This window comes from Nannospalax galili, unplaced genomic scaffold (assembly GCF_000622305.1).
Source record: "Nannospalax galili isolate Female #2095 unplaced genomic scaffold, S.galili_v1.0 scaffold1347, whole genome shotgun sequence".
NCBI classification, from domain to species: Eukaryota; Metazoa; Chordata; class Mammalia; order Rodentia; family Spalacidae; genus Nannospalax; species Nannospalax galili.
The window spans coordinates 145,418-151,021 of NW_008356829.1; the positions used below are offsets into that span (position 1 = coordinate 145,418).

At 38.0% G+C, this 5,604-nt stretch overlaps 1 pseudogene; it reads left to right on the forward strand.

Moving 5' to 3' along the window:
• The first annotated feature begins 937 nt into the window (after nucleotides 1-937).
• The window catches only part of LOC108490017, a 40,847-nt pseudogene continuing 36,180 nt past the window's right edge, over nucleotides 938-5,604 (forward strand).

Consider the following 5,604-nt stretch of genomic DNA (forward strand, 5'->3'; position numbering starts at 1 on the left):
CAAATTTCATGATTTCATCTTTCTTTACTGCTGAGTAAAATTCCATCATATTAATGAACCACATTTTCATTATCCACTCATGAATTGAAGGATATTTAGGTTGCTTCCATCTCTTATCTTTTGTGAAAAGTGAAGCAACAAACATGGATGTACAAGTGTGTCTGCATTTAACTTTAAGAGATATTTTAAGGGATTTTTATGATTTATTCTTTCTTTCTTTGCATTTTCTATGATAAAATGAAGCTTGTTACCATTCTCCATATTCAAAATTCCAAAGTAAAATATTTTAAAAGAACTTGTCCCTCTGTTTAGTCTTTTACAGCAGCTGCCCAAGCCAAATGCTGTTCTCCTGAAAAATCTTTTTGAAGCACTACACCAAATTGAGAGGTGCACTTCAAAAAACCACATGACATCTTATAACTTATCAGTGTGTATAGGACTGGCTATTTTGTGGATACCCAGTTCCTGCAACCCAGCACTAAGAAATGATATTTCTAATATGGTAATGAGAGCTCATATTTTACACCTTGTGATGTACAGTCTTCACTGCAAACCGGGAATTCAGGATAACTTTATGTGTTCATTTAATATGATAGACATCTTAGAATAGTATTCTTCTGGAGGAGAGGGATCGTCTTTGAGGTTTGGAAAGGGAGATTTCTAGGGATCTCATGTCAGCAAACTGCTTCTTTCCCATTTGGGGAATCTAGATGACTAAACCTAGAGAGGAAGTAGTGTGAGATTTCAGGACAGAACCTGGGTGCTGGGGTTCAACAAGCCAAGGTTGAACACTTGCTGTCACCATACAGTGCCCTGTAAACTACACATTTTCAAAATAGTTTCTCATATCAACAGTGGCAGTGCAGAACAGTCCCATCTCCTCTGTCATTGCCCATAGTTGCTGAAGGACTTAGTCAATACGGGGACCCTTGACGCCATGATGCAAGTGTTTCTCAGCCAATTTCAGGTCATGTACAGAAATGCTTGACTTCCGTTTTCTGTGCTATGTTTTCAGTACTATGAAAAATTTCCTGAAACTATTAAGTGTAAAAATGAAATGCTCTTTCTTACTACTATGTGATGGGGTTTCCAATACATCATTGATTTGACCCCATTGCTTTTGAGAATCTCATGAGAGGGAGGAGTGCTTAACCTAGGAAAACTGCTCACCTCAATGTGGGGACTCAGGAATACAAGGAAGGTAGAGTGGGGCTGCACATTCTCCTGCAATGGCACATCCTCAATGTCCAAATTACTTCCTGCATGGCCTTACCTTTTAAAGCATATCTCCCAATGTAGTTAACCTGGGGACAAGATTTTAAGAAATGGACCTCTTCAGGAGATTTACTAACTAGAGCATTTTTCACATTTGTTACTGGAAGAAAAATTCAAGTAAAAGATTGTAGGGAAGCCTATTTAAACTACAAATTGTTTTGTAAAGCAGTCTGAGCTCCAATAGACAGTAAGCCTAAGGCACATCAGTACACAGAGGGATTGCTGTTGCACTGCCTGACATGTTCTCTACACCTGCCTCCTTCCTTCACAAAAAATCATCAGAAAAGCTCTACTTCAACAGTCAGATAATCACTTAAAAGCTGAATTTTGCAAGTTTTGAATATTTAGCTTTATAAATCTGAATAATGGAACTTATATGTACACTCCAAATATTCAGGGAGAAAAATTATTTCTTTTGCTCTTTGTTATGACAAATATTTGGCAAAGGTACTATAAGAATTAAGAGTTTTAGGGGCTAGGGAGATGACTTAGCAGTTGGGAGCACTGGCTGCTCTTGCAGAGGACCCGGGTTCAGTTCCCAGCACCCACATGGTGGCTATGAACTGTCCTTAACTCCAGTTCCACGGGAATCTAAAGCCTCCTTCTGACTTCTACGCCATTGTACAACACAGGTGCACTCACATACATGCAGACAATACACACACTCATACACACAAAATAAAAATAATAAAATATTTTTTAAAAGAGCTTTATTGTGGTTCACGACTTCAAATAGCACAGTACATCACATGGGAAAGTGAGGTCGTTGAGCATGAGGTGTCCTGGTCACATTTTATATGCAGAAAGCAGCAGAGGAAAGAAAATGGGTGCTTTCCTACCTTCTTCTTTTACCCACTATTTATTCAGACAGAACAGTTAAAGGATTGTGCACCCACCTACAAGATGAGTTTTCTTTCCTGGACTAGCTCTGTAGAAACAGCCTCTACAGCATGCCTATAGATATCTCTCTTTGTTTGAAAATGCACCAAAGTGGTAATGAAAGTTAGTCATCCTTTAGGAACTTGAAAATTATCTGATTGTATTTTGTTGAAGTATATTGATGATACTTTAAGATGTGTGCTCCGTATTTTAAACATCATAATTCTTTTGAAGGAAAAAATTTGCTCATGTAATTTGTAGTAATTGAGATGTCTCGCAATTGTGGATTTCACAGTTTTCTGACTTCCAACATTTTGTATTAACTGTCATATACAACTATGCAAAATTCCCAAAACATGCTGTGTTTTCCCTTTTCATTACAGATTTGTCTTGTAGAATTTATCCTTGATATCTACAGTGAAATATTTGGAGAAGACAGTGTCTTGTTTGGGAATGAGAGCACAATTATTTGTAACAGTACTGAGATTCCTGATACCCAGAGTAATTTCACTGATTTTGAGGCTGTGCATGCTGCCTTGGATCTTGAGAACCACAGCCCTAGCGAGAGGACCTGCTCCAAAAAAATTGACACAGCGGCCAGGATTCCATCTTCTCTTCATGAGAAGGGAGGCCTCGTAGGTAAGAGAAGGTTTTGTACAGACATGAAGTGAGAGGCATGGAAAGAAGACACCTCTGAATTCAGAAACCTGCTAATACAATCATAGTGGCATCAAGATACATCATGTTATAACAGGGTTTGAAAACTACTTTCAAGAAAACTGTTCATGTAATCGCTACATGTATATAGATCCTGTGTCCATTGAACTTTTTGTGCACTGCCCACCATCACATACTGTATTTTTCTCCTCTTTTCCTAATGATTCAGGAGACCACAAAGTGGACAATATTTCAAATGATTTACAGAGAACTAGGTTCTTTGGGAATAATTAACATCAAATAAGCATTCCAGATCAGAAAATCCCATGCGCTGTTTATGAGCTAAGCTCACTGCTAAATTAATCTGTCTACCTTGCTTGTTTACTCTCAAATGCTGATACAATCATATAGAAATATTAGCATTGCTATAGTGATTAAAGAACACAGGTTGCACAACTACTTTTTGCAGTGCAATATTGATGCCTGTTGTGGACTCCTTAGAACAGTATTTAACATCACTTAAGCTTTGGTATTCATTGCTCACTACCAGTCATTCACTGCAGAGTATTGATGAGATCCTGACCTTGAAAATATGTATCATGATTCCCTCCATGTTCTTCACATTCTATAGCTACAGCAATCAAGTTATGCCTAGTGTGTGAGAGAAAGTTTGTCCCATGAAACATTTATCTTCTTCATTCAACAGTGAATATGTAACACTCTAATGAAGTCACAACATTACTGAGAAAGGACACCTTTAGGATGATAACCTCATCTGGATCTGATCACCCCGCTTGCTGCCTGCAATTTCTGAGTTATGGAGAGAAGAATCTTCAGAACAATATTTGAGTTTTATTTTCTGTTTATTGTTCTTGTACAGCATTGAAAACATTTTCTCAGATGCTTTCAAACATTGAGAGATTTTGATTTAAATTCACTTCTATCAAACAGTAACTGAATTCGTTAATGAGTGACATGGCCTTCAGGAAGCTACACTCATCTGAAGACATGCCCTTAAGTTAAAAATTGAGCACTGAATGATCATTTTAAGAGCTGAGATTATTCAATGTGCATGATTTATTTTTTTCCTCTCTATCCATACTTGAAAATTTCCCCATACAATGTATTTATCAACTTTTCATTAATATACACAGGAAATATTTTTAGTATAATGTTATTTATATTCATCCTATTTTATTGTATTTTACATATTCTTTATTTCTGTAATAAACATGTTGTAATTTGACAGCTGGACAACCCTCTCTTTTTCATGATTCATATTGTCTTTGAAGGATGCTCAGTTGGGCATTTCCCATGCTCAACTGTGGCACTCAAAAACATACAGTCCATTGGCTGCTCAAACTTGGCTCCATTATATCTATTATTTGGAGTTGTTGTGTTGTTTGTTCCTTTTCTTAAAAGAAGCTAATTGAGCAATAGATAGGTACATAGGTATATATATATATATATATATATATATATATAGAGAGAGAGAGAGGGAGAGATCAAAGACATACAGTCCATTGGCCTCTCGAATTTGGCTCCATTATATGTCTATTATTTGGAGTTGGCCTGTTGTTTGTTCCTTTTCCTACATGAAGCTAATTGATCAATAGATAGGTACATAGGTAGATTTACAGACATATGATAGATATTTAAGGAGATAGATAGATAGATAGATAGATAGATAGATAGATAGATAGATGATATGTAGGGGGATAGATAATAGGGATGATTCTAGTTAGTTAGATGGTAGGTAGGGAGATAGATAACAGGTAGGTTGGTAAATAGATGATGATAGAAGATAGATAGATAGATAGATAGATAGATAGATAGATTAGGTAGATTTAAAATCACATTTAGAGAAATTTGTACTGGGGTTAATGAGGGGTCTGCAAATATGGGAGGGATTTCAGAAACTGAAATCCATGTTATTGTCTAATACTGATGTACTTAACTATAGGGTGTCATGGGCAAATTCAAGTCATAATTTTTTTTTTGAGGAGGAAAGGGTTTATTTGGCTTACATCTCCCAGGTCACAGTTCATCAGGGACCCCAAGGTTGGAACTCAGGGAAAGAATCTGGAGGCAGGAGCTGGAGCACAGGCCATTGAGGAATGCTGCTTACTGGCTTGCTCCCCTGGCCCCTGCTCAGCCTGCTTTCTTATGCCACAAAGGCTCACCTGCCCAGGGGTGCACCACCCACAGTGGGCTGGCCCCTCCCACAATCACTCAACAATCAAGAAGGTGCCCCATTGACATGGCCACAAGACAGTCCAATGAGGTCAATTCCCCAATTGAGGCTCCCTCAACCCAGGTGTGTCAAGTTGACACTAAAGCTATCCAGCACATATGGGTTCAAATACCAAGGACCCAATAACCTGGAGACTGAACCATTTTGTCCACGTGAAACTCAGCAGCTGATTTCAATTATCCAAGTCTACCAGCACCCAACAAAATGCAAGGAGGAAAAGACGTCCTCAAAGGGGTGAGCAAGGGGCAAACAGCACATTCTTCGCAGAGGTCCCTAGTCCGCCCTTCTTGTAAGGATTTGGGCATAATACTTCCATCACCTCTAAGATCCTGAAGACAGAAGTCCATTTCTTCAGAAGTCCTGAAGAAAAAAAACATTTCTGACTGCCTTGTTCTGTCCTAACTTTTCTTTTTGTTTGTGGTCCAGGAAATAGGATTTGAGCAAAATTAAACATCTCCACTAAGAAGACAGTTGGGCACCAGAGTCTGTTATAAAGAATGCTGTGTGTTATAACAGGGATAACGGCATCCTACTTCATA